Source organism: Trichoplusia ni, chromosome 3, assembly GCF_003590095.1.
Source record: "Trichoplusia ni isolate ovarian cell line Hi5 chromosome 3, tn1, whole genome shotgun sequence".
NCBI classification, from domain to species: Eukaryota; Metazoa; Arthropoda; class Insecta; order Lepidoptera; family Noctuidae; genus Trichoplusia; species Trichoplusia ni.
Window position 1 is genome coordinate 17,134,243 of NC_039480.1, and position 18,198 is coordinate 17,152,440.

The following is an 18,198-nucleotide window of genomic DNA, read 5'->3' on the forward strand; positions in this document are numbered from 1 at the left end:
CTGAGTTCGTCCAAAGTCTTTTTTTAATTTTAAATTCCAAACTTAGTTACAAAATGTTCTTAAGCAGTTGCCTAGGGTGCATATGCATATGTGTTTCATGAGTCAGCTTCTGCAGTGCTGCGGAATTAAATTGTGTATCGGTTGAGTAATTTTTACGTTGGTAGAACGAGTATAGGTATTAAGTAAGTATAATGATGTAAAGATTCTTCCAAACCCAGTTCTCACAATATAACCTCATGAAAGAACATAAAATCAATCTTCGTTAGTATAATTCAATTTTATGGAAGCTCAAAGTCCTGCCCACATGGAGGCATTATGTGGAAACTTACGTAGGTTGTGTTCAATAGCTAACTAGATCGCATCATGGGCACTCAGTACATCAATATTCAATGGTGTCTACTATACCAAGTTAATAAGAAGCATCGATCTTTGGTTATATTTGGCAGGGGCATGAAATATGGTTTCTTTTTTTTATAATATGTGTTGCCTTTTACCCTTGGAACCATAAGCTTTCTTGTCTCGTTGACTGTATTATTCTAAAGGCCTATTAAATGTTTATTTTAATAGCTTTGTCATAAAGCACGTTATATGGAACTCGAAGAAGCCAAGTACGTTCAGAAACTCTCTTGGGAAAAACTATAATTTTGACCGTCGTAAAAAATGAACTTATCATATAATAAAGTATATTTCTTATGTTACGCCCACCGTAATATCATACTCAACTCTAAACCTCGTTACTTTAGTAATACTTATGTGCTTACATCTTTGAAAGCATTTTTACATCAAATATTACTAATAAAATTCTATTAATTTAAAGGATCGTCAAAGAGTAAATTTTTCAAAGAGGTATAAATTCTTAAACATCACTCTTACATTGAAATGAAACTACTTTTTTAGATTAGATTTTAGTTCCCGACGTTTCGACACATTTGCAGGTATCATAGTCACGGACTGAGATGGCGTTCGTCTTGACAGAAGACTAACATTCACGTAAACCTAAGAAACCACTGTCACTCTTATAGGACCAAATATACATGTATTTTTCATTTTGAATAGTTAAGTCGCATTATCAAAGTATGATCTGAAGTCTCTTTGAATTCTTAGATCAACTGTTATCGGAATTTTCCAAACATTCATGGTAAACAGGCTCTGTAACATCCATCTTATGCCTGCTATATCAAACTCTGGCTTCAGTCCATCAAAACCAGCTTAACATACATCCAGGATAAACAAGGCACGTACTCAGAATTTATTGTTCAGTATAGTTTCCATAAATTATTCAAGAGCGTACCATTTTGTATTCTATGCTCTAGGGTGTAGAGTCTCATCTCCAATGTAGGTTTATGAGTGATCTATCAAACGGTAAAGCCTATGATAAGCTTTGTGTTGTTTGGGAAAGTAGAAGAGTATTTATAATACTGAACATTTGAACATTATTAGTTTTTTTCTTAATTAACGTCACTACTTTAATAACGTCACTTGTCGGTAAAAACTGTACTGATACTGTGAAGTGACGTTACACGAGGGCATTTTCAATTGGGTATTTTATAGTTAAATTCAATTTTTTTTTATCAAACTTTCAGCAACTTGAACTAAAAAAAAATTGAACTAATTACTTTTAATGAAACCTTTGGTCACTTGCCAACGCCTTTTCAAGACAGACCGTTGATTGAATGACAGAATGACAGTTACTTGAATATTAAAACCTGTATCTTCTTTAATAACAGTTATATTTTATTCTAATAAGACAAATAGGTGGCACTTTTTCACTTCTAAATATTGTAAACAGCAACCCGAATTCCCAAACTACAGCACTTCCTAAGTGCTTTGTCGATGCCGTCTTTTCTTCATAATATAATCAATAATAACAGTAGGAAGTAGTGTAGGAAACATGTCAAACAAACTAATATTTGTGGGCGACACAAAGTTCAATGTTGGATGATTTTCCCAGAAATTATTTCACCTTCAAAAGAATGTCGGGCTAAGAACATATTTACATAATACAATGCGTATTTACGAGATTCCAGAAAAGGGGAAAAACACCTATCCACATAAGCCGTGAAATCCTTGCTTTTCCACGAAAACATAAACAAAATAATTCTACTGACCTTGAACGTTTTATAACACAAGCCTTTTCTTTTCACCGTCTATTCTACCTACCATGATCCCTCATAGTAAGACTCTTGATTTTGAGTAAGCGAGAGCGCTATATGGTATCTCGCATGCTATCTCGTTTTAACGGCTGCAGTTTTCTTTTAACAGGTATGGCAGGTCTCTGTACTAATTTCAATACCACGCTTTACTGAAGATCGGTGAGGATATTAAAAAGTAATTGCATTAAAGTGGAGGTTACAGGTTACCGTTAGGTTAACTACTAAAGATATCCACATATTTTTTTTTTAAGATTCAGTTTCTACTCTTTTGAGGCTGGTACTACACTAAGAGTCTGTACTTATCTCTTTGACATTGTGAGACTTGTTCTAAAGGCAGCAGAGTTTACGACTTTCTTCGATAGAAATAGGTTCATGTGACGACATGAAATGTTATTAGGAAAAGTTCATGGAGAAATAATAATTATGAACATGGAACACTAGATCGATGAAATTAAGTAAGTTTGAACTTGAAAATATACTGAAAATTGCTTAACAAAAGGTTAATTAATTACTTGACTGTTCGTTGACTTTTAGTCAACTTGTTGGCCAAGGTTGATAGTTAAATATGTGACCCGGTACTGATGTCCATTCACGCTATTCAGCAAATGTTCGGGTTGATATATATAGCAGTTTCTTTCTAGAAGCCGACTTTAGCATATAGTTCGCGAAACATTGGCCTATTTACATAGATTTTTCCAAAATCACATTTAGCTGACGATAATTTGAACCCTTTTATTCATTCCACAAAATTACCCCGAATTTTGGCATGAATCTAATACTTCTATATAAGATGAAATATGACAAACGTTTCCACAAAAGCCTAGAATATTATATAGATCAAAGAGTCTTTATCTCAACTTGAAGTTAGAACACATCTTTTTTTCTGAATCATGGGAATAAGTGTACAAAGAACCTTACAGTTGATGAAAAGTGAAGCTGTGGGAAGTCTACTGGGATTTTTCTAAAATGAAGACATGTTGCGGAATGGTTGTTAAATGGTCATTAACTTCATTCGATCTAACCTTAATTTTACGTAGCTCGTAGCAGCGTAGCATGACGTAGCACTTCGTAGCTATTCACTTGACAAATTCTATTAACATTTGACCATGACAAACCATTCCTTTACTATTGTGGTGTAAATATCGTTAATTAAAAACAACGGCTAAAAAATAAATATTTTAATATTATATTGTTGTTAGTTTTGAATAGGTAAAATTAAAATCTGTATGTTCGTCGGACAAGCACACCGTATTTTATTATTAGTGATCGAACCGGTCGGCGGCTCGGTCGTCCTATTGTTTCAACGCGCGAGGTGGGGACTCGCATTCCACTACCGCGCGCGCGCATCATTGTAAACCGACCGCTGGCTAGTCAACTTACGGCCTTCTACGCGATCACTGTGCCACTCTGTTCGCTGCTGTGCTTTCGCTTTACCTTAACATCATCTCGCTGTTATTCATTTCTTACCGCTCTACTCCTTCTACTCCTCTTGTGAATTTCTTCATCCTTCTCGTGCTGTGGACTCTAACTATCAACAAATCTATTGTGTCGCTATCGCCTGTACCTAATTAATAAACTTTGGTGTCAGTGTACAATTTTCGTTATTTATCTCCGCACACGATTCCCGAAGAATACTAGCTACATTGGTGACCCCGACGAAGAACACCACGATGCAAGACAAAAGTGATCACGCGAACGCAGCGAGCCAAGATGGCGGCGAGAAACACCTCGAAACATTCCGCGTGGGCGTGAGGATACCTCCGTTCTTTCCGGAGAAGCCTTCACTTTGGTTTTCGCAAATGGAAGCACAATTCGCGCTCTCAAACATAAAGGCGGATGACACAAAATTTTATTACGTCACAGGCCACTTGGACCCGCAGTATGCTTCCGAGGTACAAGAAATTATTGAAAACCCTCCAGCCGCTAACAAGTACGAGAAGCTCAAGGCAGAAGTAATTAAAAGAATGTCAGCCTCACGCGAAAAGAAGGTAAAACAATTACTAATGCACGAAGAACTCGGCGACCGCAAACCATCGCAATTTTACCGCCATTTATTAAACCTCGCCGGACCAGGCGTCCCTGAAGAATTTCTCCGGACCATTTGGACGAGTCGTCTACCAAGCGGCACGCAGGCCATCGTCGCCTCGCAGTCCAAGACTCAGATGGAAGAATTGGCAGAGCTAGCAGACCGAATCAATGACGTCGTTGGACCCCAGGTAGCATGTACATCTGCCGTCGCCAAGGCAACACCCTCGAGCAGTGCGAACCCCGAGATAGCGGCACTGGCCAGGCAAGTCGAAAAACTGACCCAAAAAATCGACCGCATGTCACGACCGCGACAAAGATCCAGCAGTCATTCAAATCATCGCTCGAGTTCATTAAGATCGCAGTCGAATTACAGTAAATTCCCACTTTGCTGGTACCACCAAAAGTTTGGAGAACGTGCGAAGAAATGTCAGAAACCATGCGACTACAAGACGGCGGAAAACTCGAAGGGCAATCAGTAATGGCGACCAACGATTGCCCGAGCACCGGTCGCTTATTTGTCTCCGATCGGAGATCAAAGATGCAATTTTTGGTCGACACCGGCAGCGACCGGCAGCGACGGTAGACACAAAGTCTACCCACGAGTAGCATTACCGGGGCGACGTGAAACTATGGATTACCAGCTGTGCGCAGCTAACGGTACACCAATCAAAACATATGGTTATATTAACTTAAATTTAAACTTGGGGTTGCGCCGTGACTTTGCTTGGGCATTTATTGTAGCCGACGTTACGAAAGCGATAATAGGAGTGGATTTTTTGTCTTATTACAATTTAATTGTTGATTGCAGAAACCAACGTTTGTTAGACAGCTATACAATGCTTGCGACCCCGGCTTCACCTATCGGTTCGTCTGACATTATTTCCTCGGTTAAAGTAAGTATTGGAGACACCACATACCATAACATACTACGGAAATTCCCCGACATAACTCGACCACACGGCATACGCCGTACATTAACACACCATACAGTCCACCACATACAGACCACACCCGGACCACCAGTTTCATGTACCCCACGACGCCTCGCCCCTGACAAATTAAAAATAGCAAAAGATGAGTTTGAAGCGATGCTGAAAGACGGCACCGCCAGACCCTCTAGTTCCCCATGGTCATCACCATTACACCTGGCTCCTAAGAAGAACAACGGATGGCGACCCTGCGGTGACTACCGCACGCTTAACTCCAGGACGGTACCCGACAATTACCCGATCCGTCACATACACGATTTTGCGCACAGCCTCTCAGGGTGTACGGTCTTCAGCACTATAGACCTCGTAAAAGCATACAACCAGATTCCAGTAAGTCCAGAGGACATTCCTAAAACCGCTATTACAACGCCGTTCGGCCTCTACGAATTCCCATACATGACGTTTGGCCTTCGTAACGCTGGCCAGACGTTTCAGCGGTTCGTCGATGAGATGTTGCGTGGACTGGACTTCTGCTACGCCTATCTCGACGATTTTTTAGTTTATTCGAAAGACCAGAAGACACATGAAGAACACCTACAGCAACTTTTCACTCGCCTACGGGAATATGGTATGGTAATCAATACTTCTAAGTGCATATTCGGAGTAAAAGAAGTGACTTTCTTGGGTTATAGGATCTCAGCTGAAGGTACCAGCCCGCTACCGGAGAAGGTGGAAGCCATCAAAAAATACCCGGCGCCCAAAACCGTCCGGGAACTTCGCAGATTTTTAGGGATGCTAAATTTCTACCGGCGATTTATACCCGATGCAGCGCAACACCAAGCCCCTTTAAACGCTCTATTGGTAGGGGCAGTAAAAGGCTCTTACCCGGTGCATTTTACCACTCTGGAAATGGCGGCCTTCAATAACTGTAAGGAAGGCCTTTGCAAAGCTGCGATGCTCGCCCATCCCGATTGCGAAGCCAAACTAGCAGTAGTGACAGATGCCTCAGACACTGCAATAGGGGCAGTGCTACAACAGTGCAAGGACCAGGAACCATGGCAACCGTTAGCATTTTTCTCCCGCAAACTAAGTCCGGCGCAAATGAAATACTCACCTTACGACAGAGAACTACTGGCGATCTACGAAGCAATAAAATACTTCAGGCATATGGTCGAAGCACGAAACTTTGTCATTTACACAGATCACAAGCCCATATGTTTCGCGTTCCACTCACGAAAGGAAAATTGCTCACCGAGACAGTTCCGCCACCTGGACTACATATCACAGTTTACAACAGATATAAGGCATATATCAGGCAAGAACAACGTCGTCGCTGACAGCCTCTCAAGGATCGAGGAGATAACACAGCCGGTAGACTTATACAAGTTAGCCGAATCACAGAAGCAGGACACAGAGTTGGAACAGCTGCTTAGCAATAACGCCTCCTTATGCCTTACTAAAGTAAAACTGCCAGGATCGGAGACCGAATTGTACTGTGACGAGAGAAGCAAGATACCTAGACTATATGTCACAAAGAAATATCGACGCAGGGTGTTCGACAGCGTACACTCGTGGAGCCACCCTGGCGCAAACGCAACAATCAAAATGGTTACCGAACGATACGTTTGGCCAGCAGTAAAGAAAGACTGCAGAGAATGGAGTCGCTCCTGCTTAGCATGCCAGCGAGCAAAGGTTACCCGGCACGTCTCATCTCCAATAGGAACCTTCAAGCTGCCAAAGGCTAGGTTCAACCACATCCACATCGACCTAATAGGCCCACTGCCGCTATCACAAGGATACCGTTATTGCCTCACAGCCATCGATCGGTTCACACGTTGGCCTGAAGCGATACCTACGTCTGACATAACAGCGGAAACAGTGGCAAAGGCCCTAGTGAGTGGCTGGATTTCTCGATTCGGCAGTCCTGTTGATATAGTAACGGACCGCGGACGACAGTTCGAGTCCGCACTATTCAAGCACCTGTCGGAAATGGCCGGGTTTCAACACAAGCGTACAGCAGCTTATCACCCCGCTTGTAATGGCCTCATAGAGAGATTCCACAGGCAACTGAAGGCCGCCATCACCTGCCACTCCACAGATAACTGGGTCGAATCTTTGCCGCTAGTACTACTAGGTATAAGAAACGCATACAAAGAGGACCTAGGGTCTACACCAGCCGAAATGTTGTATGGCGAAACGCTTAGACTACCAGGGGAACTATTACAGCCACAGGTTGATGACACACTGGATATGTCAGACTATGTGGCACGATTAAGGGCATTTGCAAGAAAATTGCAACCGTCACCAGCATCCCGTCATGGTAATAGACCAACATTCGTGTTCAAGAATCTAGGATCGTCGAGCCACGTATTTCTCAGGGATGAAACATCAGGCTCCCTAAAATCGCCATACACAGGGCCACACAAAGTCTTACAACACGGAGACAAAATATTCAAACTCCTCGTCAATGGCAAAACAGTCACAGTTTCTATCGACAGGCTAAAACCCGCCTACATGTTACATGATCCAGACACCCTCACAAACATCAACACAAACACACACCCAAACACGCCAGCCACCACACTACAAAAATCCGTACCCACCAACAAATTACCGGAAAACCCAGGAACTGATGTCAGAACGACCAAATCTGGTCGACAAGTCCACTTTCCAGATTATTATCGCCCGTAGTGACGGTCTCTGGAGGGGGGTGATGTGGTGTAAATATCGTTAATTAAAAACAACGGCTAAAAAATAAATATTTTAATATTATATTGTTGTTAGTTTTGAATAGGTAAAATTAAAATCTGTATGTTCGTCGGACAAGCACACCGTATTTTATTATTAGTGATCGAACCGGTCGGCGGCTCGGTCGTCCTATTGTTTCAACGCGCGAGGTGGGGACTCGCATTCCACTACCGCGCGCGCGCATCATTGTAAACCGACCGCTGGCTAGTCAACTTACGGCCTTCTACGCGATCACTGTGCCACTCTGTTCGCTGCTGTGCTTTCGCTTTACCTTAACATCATCTCGCTGTTATTCATTTCTTACCGCTCTACTCCTTCTACTCCTCTTGTGAATTTCTTCATCCTTCTCGTGCTGTGGACTCTAACTATCAACAAATCTATTGTGTCGCTATCGCCTGTACCTAATTAATAAACTTTGGTGTCAGTGTACAATTTTCGTTATTTATCTCCGCACACGATTCCCGAAGAATACTAGCTACACTATGTTATATTTAGTTTGTCCGTTGGGTTCTCTATTGACTGAATAGTTTGGAGCTATTAGTACCTGATTCATGTATTCATACAACTATTCAATAGGACAGGATACATCTGAATGTATCCTGAACGCCTTTGAGTACTACACTACGCGTATACATAGCCAAAGTATGTATACGTATACTCACTATATTCTGTTCATCGACCAGGCTTGGATTATGATTTAGTACAGTCAATACCATAAATGTAAGAAAATTACTTAATAACTATTTATAATGAGTTCCCCACTTTCAAAATAGAAATCCAAAAATGGAACGTTAATAAACCACCTAACGAAGTTTTACGTTTTTAGATTTTACTGTGGTGGTGAACATTAAACTTTGGTGTTTAAGAAACCTTGACGAGTAAACGCATACCATAAACGTTGACAAGATTATGTATATATGAGAGTGAAAGAAAAAATGGATTTCTTGAATCCTTTTTGCACTCGCTTGTACCAAAGCTCTCCTTTCTAGCATTCGATACTTAGCACTCGCCAAAGGCGCTTCAGAGATGTACCACCGTGAGCTAATGTTCGCATTTAAGGCTTAAACGTCATGCATGTTAATATCAAAATGGAAATGCAAATAAAAGATACAAAAAAAGTTTGTATGATCAGACTTGAATTAAGAACTAGAAGCTGTCATATTCAAAATGTGTTCGTAATTTGAATTTTATAAAATAGAGGTTTTTATAAAAGAGAGAAGCGGTAGATGAGGTTTTTGTTTGTTTATTTGTATTATTATTAAATACAGTCCTATAATTGAAAGTAACAGTCAATTCAATTGCAATTTGCCGGTCAATTTTAAATGCACAGCTCATGAGATTCAGCCTATTGACAGACAGGAGGATAGCTGTGCTGCAGCAAAAGGGTGCCATTTTAATATTATGGGCACGAAACCCAAACATAAGGAACAAAAAACATAACATTTTTGAAGCAAGAATTTTCACTCTAAACAGAAGTGAAATGGTTTGATCGAACGCCAATACTGCGTGTAGGATGTAACTATAAAAGCTCTTAGGCATTAAGTATTTATAGCCATAATCCAAATATCCTAGTGGTCTTCTACCAGCTTACTTCACGATATTAAAACCTTTTTACGTAAGCAATGAAGCAATACTAGGAGCGGTCACCAACGTAAACACATTTTGGTAAAATCGTTTAATAATAGATTATGGTGATCATAGTTTTACGGAAGAGGAAAGATATTAAAAAAATGATGTGCCCTTAAATGCTTAAAAATGAAAAAAAAAACGTTTTTGCGTCAAGAAGATTACGTAAGTATTTTTTATTTTAATAAATCAATAATTATTGCGTAGATAAGACGCATCAAAGATGGTGAAACGTTCTTAAGTGTATGCTAATAACGTCACCTGTCGGTGAATGTGTACCGATAAGTGACGTCACACAAGATTTTAAGTTACGGTGACAATCTTCATTTTTGTTTAAGAGATAAAGAGTGCCTGACTATGTGAATAAAGCTTATAATTTAAAATAACGTGCTTCGAGCATTCCTAGTGCAAACGCAATTTTATTCAAGGTATTATTAACCGATAATGTAATGATAATTCTTTTCAAAGTTACTGTACTTATTAGGGTTCTGCACCCAAAAGGGTTAAAAGGAACCCTGTTTCTAAGGGTCGTTTGTCTATCCGTCTGTCTTCAGACAATATTTCATGAACCTTGATAGGTAAAATTGGACGCCGCTATAATGATAAATAATAATAATCATGAAGAGTACGCAACAGGTGGTGCGGCGAAAACTTAGGGGGTGACCAATTTTCATTGTTGTTTATCCTATTTGTACGGAACCCTTAATGATGAGAGTCTGATTCACAATGTAAGTTTAACAGATTTTAATGTTTAACAAAGAGTTTTAATCAAGCTGTAAAAGCAACAGGATATCCCTGTAATTAAATTTAACTCTTCACTATTTATCTCGTATTGGCTATTTGGGTCATATTTGCTATAAGCAAATTGTTATCGAAGTTCGAAGGCAATATAGACGTTGGATTTTCAATACAAACTTGTTATATTGAGGAGATAGCTGACCCTACTTAAGACTCTCTAGCATCATTATGTAAAGGAGTAATGATGCCGTTGTGAGAAAGAGACACCGATCTACGCGTATAGTACTATCTCTCTCTTACCAATGCAACAGTCTCACTTGTACAAGTCGTGGTAGATCTTTAGTACTTAAGGGACTATTAATATCTACGTAACTTTAGAAATTTTGTTGTCCTTACTTGTTTTTGGTATTTGTGTTTCGGTTCATGACTTGAAACAGAATTGTTCACAATGTGGAGTAAAGGGACGATCTATATCTTTCTCATACATTATTTACGTTTAAATCCTTTTGTTGTTCTGATGAATAAATTATTTGAATCTGCTTGGAGGGCTAGTTTTATTTTATTTGTTGGTAGAGCATTTATGTTGTAAATGTTATTACTAGACTACATAACACCACTACCTTAAATAAAAAATAAATGATTTCTTAATGCAGTTTCTGGAATATAGCTGCAATTCCCATCAGTATTTATAATGAAAATTATGGTAATATGGAAAAATTATTTGGAACAAATAATTTAATACAAATCAAGTTACGTCTACATTTTATATATATTCACTTCTTTTTTCATTTTAATTAGTTTTTAGCGTGTTGTTTTTATTTGTACTAAAGTGATTCTAGTTTTAAACCAGACGAAGGTGAACAGATTTAATTTAAACTCTTTGGTTATTTTCGGAAAGATCAAAGCTGTCACATTGAGCTGTTATTTGTCTGTAGGTCATAAAGTATTAAAAATACAGCTAAGGCTTAATATATACTTGAGATTACGTAAAGAATTTCAAACGGAATTTAATATATTCATCATAATATATAATCTTTATAAAGAAGTAAGATAAATTATATATCTTAAATTGCGAGTCAAACTATTCCCTGAATCGAGATGAGTACCCATGAACGCAACTCACAAAAACCTTAGTATTATAATAAATTAAATATATATGTCGGTATCATCACGTGATAAATTAAAAAGTTTTGTTAGGAATACTAGGTGTTGCTTGCGGGCCTGCCCTCTACAAACCGAAGATGATCCCACGGGAACATAAACGGAATAAAATCATCCTATGATTTAGTCCTGGTTATATACTATCTGTGTTCCAAGTTTCTTTTAAATCCGGTCAGTGCCAGTCAGTGGTTTTTGCGTGAAACAGAAACAAACATCCACACATATAAGTAAGTTACACATATCTGTATCATAACATGAGCAATTAAAAAGTTTTGTTAAATATAATAATATTAATGAATACCACTTTATTAATCAAAGTTCTTACCTTGTATTTTCTATACCTAAACATTGAAATTTCGTCGATGACATAAAATCTGCCTAGACATCTAAAGTTCTCTTAAATTACTTAATTTTTTTTTTTATTTTTTTTTTATTTATAATATTGCCATAAACATGTGTACATACATACACACGCAGGTGCATGCATGTAGGATGACATTACATGAGGTATGTGCTTAGAAACATGTTTGCCACTTGCTATGGCATGCAAATATTTGTATATATATAAAAAAAAAGAATTATAATAATTATGAATCTACAAAATTGAAATAAAATGTACTACAGACCTAAAATCGTTACGTAGTTACTTAAAATTTTGTTTAAAACTTTAAGTTCTTATCTTTAGCGATAGTAATCTCGTCAGTTGATAAGTAATACAAGATGGGATATCGAGACGAACAGTTACTCGATATTCCTTTTCGATTATGATTCGATTCACCAAGCTATAATGAGTAAGATTGTACATAATGTTTGTTCTTTTTATTATCTTATTTTTTATTTCAAGATTATTTTTGTATTAACGGCGCATAGACTGTACATTTTTAATATAATAATAAGATAGAGTTGTTTTTTTACTTGAAAAATTGTTTTATCCACATCGCAAAATCAATTTATAAAGTTTATTATCTGATCGTTAAAAAAATTGTAATAAAACATCATTTAAATGACTCGTAAATAGTATTACTATATCTTATACATTAATATCAACATCAACTGGGTCAAGTATTCGTAAATATTGTAATTATATTAAAGGCAATAGTGATGTTATGAATTAATATGAAATTACTCTTCTGTAAAATGTAAATTACGTTTCAACGAGCTTTGAAAATTATACAATTTACAAAAAAATCTAAATTAAAAATCGAAGTCTCAATAAATGAGGGATGAAGCTTATATATTTCATTAAAATCTTTATAAGTTCGTTCATTAGTTTAACGCTTATCTTATGGCATAGTGTTGGAATCTTCTACTTCTTGCGTTCTTAAATATTTTCATCGTCTTTCATTGAAATTCAAAAATAGAAAAATAAAATCTGAACTAATACACAAGTATTTGCAAGGTCGTGCCGATTTCCAGTTATCAGACACGATTCCATCAATCGTATTTACTTGGCCACCACAAACTGTTTTTCATCTTCAACATGGTTGCTAGGCAACGGACTTTCAAACACGTTTACATACCAGTTGCGTGCAAAGATAACAATTGTGCTTTGGCTTTCATTCTTTTTTCTCTGTGTTTCATTAGCGCACCTTCTAATCTATCTATACTAATTTATAAAGCTGAAGAGTTTATTTGTTTGAACGCCCTTATCTCAGGAACTACTGGTTCAAATTGAAAAATTATTTTTGTGTTGCTTAGACCATTCATCGAGGAAGGTTTTAGGCTATATACTATCACGCTGCGACTAATAGGAGCGAAGATGCAATGGAAAATGTAGAAAAAACAGGGCAAATTATTCATCTTCGAGGGCTTCCGTTCAAAAATTCCAAACTTATGTCTTCTGACCACGCGGATGAAATCGCGGGTAACAGCTAGCCAATTCATACACCCGATATGAATAGATTAGAAGACGCGTGGTTAATTTACAATTGCTCAAGAATATTGGTCACAAGTTAAGCTACATTTGATACGGTCAGTCCATGGACTATCAGTGTGTGTGGTATCATAACTTGTTCCGTCTTATTTAAGAAAAGGCTAGGGTGATGATGATGGCTAGATAATGCGTGATGGATGGGTATGCTTCGCCGTGGACGTACTAAATGCGATTCATGGTGGTTCAGGGTACCTACCGCCATGTCTTTTAGTAATATTATCAAGAGTGTGTACGAAAAAGACCGTGTTGTGTACGAAATTGAATTCCTCCGAAACAGCTCGACTGATTCTCATGAAAGTGCATATTGGGTAGGTCTGAGAATAGGACAACAGCTATTTAAACTATTTTTTATTGTATAGAAATAGTTTTGTACGGCAAAACCACGTTTGCTGGGACAGCCCGTAATTTATAATATTCAAAATTATGAGAAAGACTGTATGTAAACTGGGTTAACATTTCAAGCTACTTAATGCATGCATAATTAATATGTTTGCATATTTATTTACGCGACATACCTGACTTTCCTTTTTTATTTTTAAATTTTCAAGCATTTAGAAAGGGTTCAAAATTCTTTGATGTATTTTTATTGAAGATGTATGTCCGATATAGTTTTTGTCGTATTAGTATTCAATATACTCATATAATGTAGCTGAAAGTTTGTTTTCAGTATAAATAAAACCGTTTCAGTTTATACGAATATTAAAACAAGATTTGTTTGCTTTTTAGAGTTCACGTTTAACACATAAACCTTGATAGTTAAGAAGTTGTTTTTTTTTATTAGTGATGTATTTCTGTTGCTGCTAACGACAAATACTAAAAATAAAGATAGAGGTTAATCAAAGGTTGTTACAATGATACATTTCCCTCACATTTCACGTATGGAAGTTTTAATTTGAATAAGTACGGAACAAGAGACTTGCGTCCGATTCGCACTTCGCATTTTTAATCTGGAATTTAGAAAAATACCACTATTTGTTAATAGTGTTTATATTGAAGTTTTTGAACCGTAATAGTGCAGCAATTGCGGTGTGCTATTTGCTCTATGGAAAAATAGTTTCAGAGGAGTATTTATTGGAATACAGCCTCGATCACACTAATGTAATAATTCACTAATCGCTCACAGGCGGCGCCTTACTGTAATAATTCAGGGTGGCGCAGTAAATTGTATACCTTTACTCTCAATATACTTATTGCATGTTTCGTGAAACGTTCCCTAACATGTTTATTTGGCCATGGACAGGTATTTAAAGTCACAAAAATAGTCCTTATTATCATATTCCTGGCGTTATTTCAGCTTTAACTTTCCTTCGTCTAAGTCTGCGTCTCTTTGAGCATGTGACTTGAATGTCGGTGAACCTCCATACGATACAAGGAATAAATTATTTAAACTGGAAGTCTTTTTTTTAATGGTCTTACTCGTAAGTCGATGGCGGTGGGCCTCGTGCTCCCCCTTCATAAAGGGTCGTATACATTAAAACATACTGTGCATGTTTATGTATAGAGTCTCCTTACAATTTACATATTCATACATAACCTTATGTTTATTTACCGGCGAAATGTCGTTAATCTTAACGCCAGGTCCAATATCGCTTAACTAGAAACATCGATTCAACTTTTAAGTATAGAGAATGTTACTTTTGTTACTCGTAATTATTTTGTTGATGACTTCAAGGTTTTTCAATTTGTAGTTTAAAATTATTTGACTTATAATATTGGAACATGGAAAAGAAAACTGCTATTTATCAAAAGCTTTTGGAGATAAAATGAAAATTGACCTACACTTTCCCATGATACCGTTACATAGTTATTCAATCTCTAAATTTAGTATTTTTGTTAAAACGAAAAAAGACATCATCTATAAAAGTTTAAAGTATCTGGCCATGACGGTTCATGAAATACAGCCTCCATATGAACAGACAGCGGCGAGCGGTGACTTATTTGGAGGTTTCCGTTTTACCTATTTGGCCCAGAACCTTAAAAAAGAAAAAATACTCTTCTGTATTACAAAGATCATTACAAAGATCTGATGATCAATAATCATTCTAAAAAAGAGGTCTTTACCCTCATTGGCTTCACAACCTGTTCACTCACAATACTCACTTAAAACAGTCATTGACCTCAGAGATCTACGTCAAGGTTACTCACGAAGCTCGAAGATTAATCTCGACAACAAAGAGTGTGTAATTCAGGATCATTTATCTAAGAGTCTCCGTTTGTTACAAAAGGTACGCAACAGTTAAATTTCTATTTATTTATTGCAAACGTCTCTGGCTAAAGGCCCTCTCTTCATGCAATTATTTTGAAATTAAACAAGAGTGCGTTTTGTTGCTACAGCTTGCATCAAAAAATACAAAACAATTTGAATGTTTTTATAAAAGTGAGAAATTTTAATATGTATACGATAGATTCCATCAGAAAAGTTTTGTTGCACTGTTGTTTATTTGCAATTGCATACCCAAATGGTAATAATGGAAACCTATTTTACTAAGGCTCTTTTATCAACCCGTCATATCTGCTCCGTTGTCTATCGTTTTTTTGCAACTTTGTTTCGTTTTAGCCCACTTGTCCACGACTCTCAATGTCACGAATTCGACTCGCTCAGCACTAGAATTAACCAACGTAACTTTCTACCTCTCTGTACCACATTAATCTAGACCGCAGTAAATATTCATTTTGTCCTCTCCACTGCACCATTAAATACACGATACTCATTTATTACTAACGACAAATAGAAGATCGATTTCACCTCAGGACTTACTCGCTGTGAAGGGTATCGGTAATGTCACCTACAAAACACAATATGATAAGTGATATCGTGTAAGATACGAATAATAATGTAGAAATGTGTGAATTGTTAGGTGTTTGGAATGATTTTCTGCGAAAGTACGATATTACCCGCGCGTCTGAGTGGTTAATTGGTGTGACGAAAACATATTTTAAGAAAACATAAAAATGAAGAAGCTTCGAATATTTTCATATGATTTTCTTTACAGTATACTATATCATAAACAAAGCTTAAGCTAATAACACACAAGTTAATCGATCACAGGTTAAGCTGCGTTTGATATGGTAGGTCCGTGAATTTGTGACCATCCATGTTATAATGAGTTATTCCGCATTCTGATAAAAGTATGAAAATTGCAGACCGTAAAATGCAATGGTGACCAGATTTTTAGAAATCTTCCAGTTAAATCTTAAACTGCAAGTGAGTGTTGTAAGGGACGTAAGGATTTGTCATTTGATTATACCGCTCGAGTAAATTTGAAAAGGAATCAAGATCTTAGATGTCTAGAGCTTGTATAAACCTGAAAGGAACAGAAAGCTATTCTTTTTAAAACCGTTTCGTTTAAAAAGCGACCTGTTAACTTTTCTCTTTAATTACTACAAGATTAAATATTAACATTCAAAATTTACAGAAAAAGTCGCTCAATTACAAGTCGGAATCGCGATGCTAGAGTTTTCGTACAAATAAGCTAAATGTGCACAAAACAGTTGACAATTAATATAAATTTATTTTATTCGTCACCAACGATTTGTTGTAACACCAGAAAAACATAACTTAAAATTTGAACTGTCTAACTTATCACGGTTCATGTAAAAAGGGCTGGTAACGGACGGACGGTCAGACGAATAGACAGCGGAGACCCTAAAAAATCTGAAAGTAAAAAGCCTTAGTAAGATAATATGAAGCATCTTCACATCATAAAAAAAATATTCACACGAATTGCAGTGAGACGTCAGTTTTCAAAACTGACCTCTATTAAAGCAGTTATTTGCCAACGAAGGTAATAAAAACTGGGTTAATCTTTGAAAATTAGTATTTGCATCAAAACAAAGGATTTACTAAATTGTTATGCAAATTACATAACCCGTATAAATTGGGGCCCGGATCAAGAATGAACGGTCAATAAAAACAAATTATGTTTTATTTTTTAGATCCTTTTTAAATTGGGACAGTTGTTAAACCCAGGGTCGCTGTGAAAAGACAGGGTGTTAGTTTTTTTTTCAAATGGATTTTTGCTGTCGTATTTTTTCCATACGTGAATCATTCCCACGCCTGTCAACTGTCACTTATTGTGATGTAAGACCATCGTGCCTTTGTTTTGTGTTTTGGAATGACGTCATTTATGTGTAGGAATGTAGTATTTCAATCTTCAAAACAAAAGTAAAAAATAAAAGACCTATTATTATGTGGACATCCTAAAAGTGTTCTGCAACAAATTTTGAGAATTTTGGTTTATTATTTCACAAAAACTGCTTGAACGTGAGAGTCCAGCCGTGTTTTTCATTATATTTTTGAATTACGTTTTTCGGAATGCTTGCTGTCGTACTATAATAAAAGCAAAATACGTGTATAGCTTATGGAAAACCTAATATATTAGTACAGGTTTAGGTACAAGAACGTCGCCTAGCAAAAACAAAATGTAGATTTTCCGATACCGCGTTAACGTCGTGTAATTCTATTGTAAGCACGTTTTGATACCTTTCCAAGAATTTTGCTCATTTTGAACCCTACGGGAGAAGAGTTAGACCATGTCCTACAAAAACATAATTAACTATGCTATTTAACCTACAAACGGGTCGCGCTAATGTTAGTGTTACCATTTAAAACACTAGAGACTTTTAGATCCCGTCCTGGTATAGCCTACCCTAGAGAAATGTGACGTTAATTACATCTCGACCTATGTACTTCAATTAATACGTCCTCGCAAGAGTTTATTGGACCATGTGTTACGTCACGAAGGATTGATGACGTCAGGATTCCTCGATTGACCTTAAAAAGGTTAACCCTCTTTGTTACAGAATCAAGGACCTTTTTGTCCGTGTTACCTAAATTGAGATTACCTACTGGCTGTAAAGAAAGAAAAAAGTAGAAAAAAGG

The 18,198-nt window shown here is 37.1% G+C and overlaps 1 protein-coding gene across 4 annotated transcripts in view; it reads left to right on the forward strand.

The window, feature by feature from the left end:
• The window catches only part of LOC113492203 (guanylate cyclase 32E-like), a 122,230-nt gene that overhangs the window by 26,332 nt on the left and 77,700 nt on the right, over positions 1-18,198 (forward strand). The window lies entirely within an intron of this gene.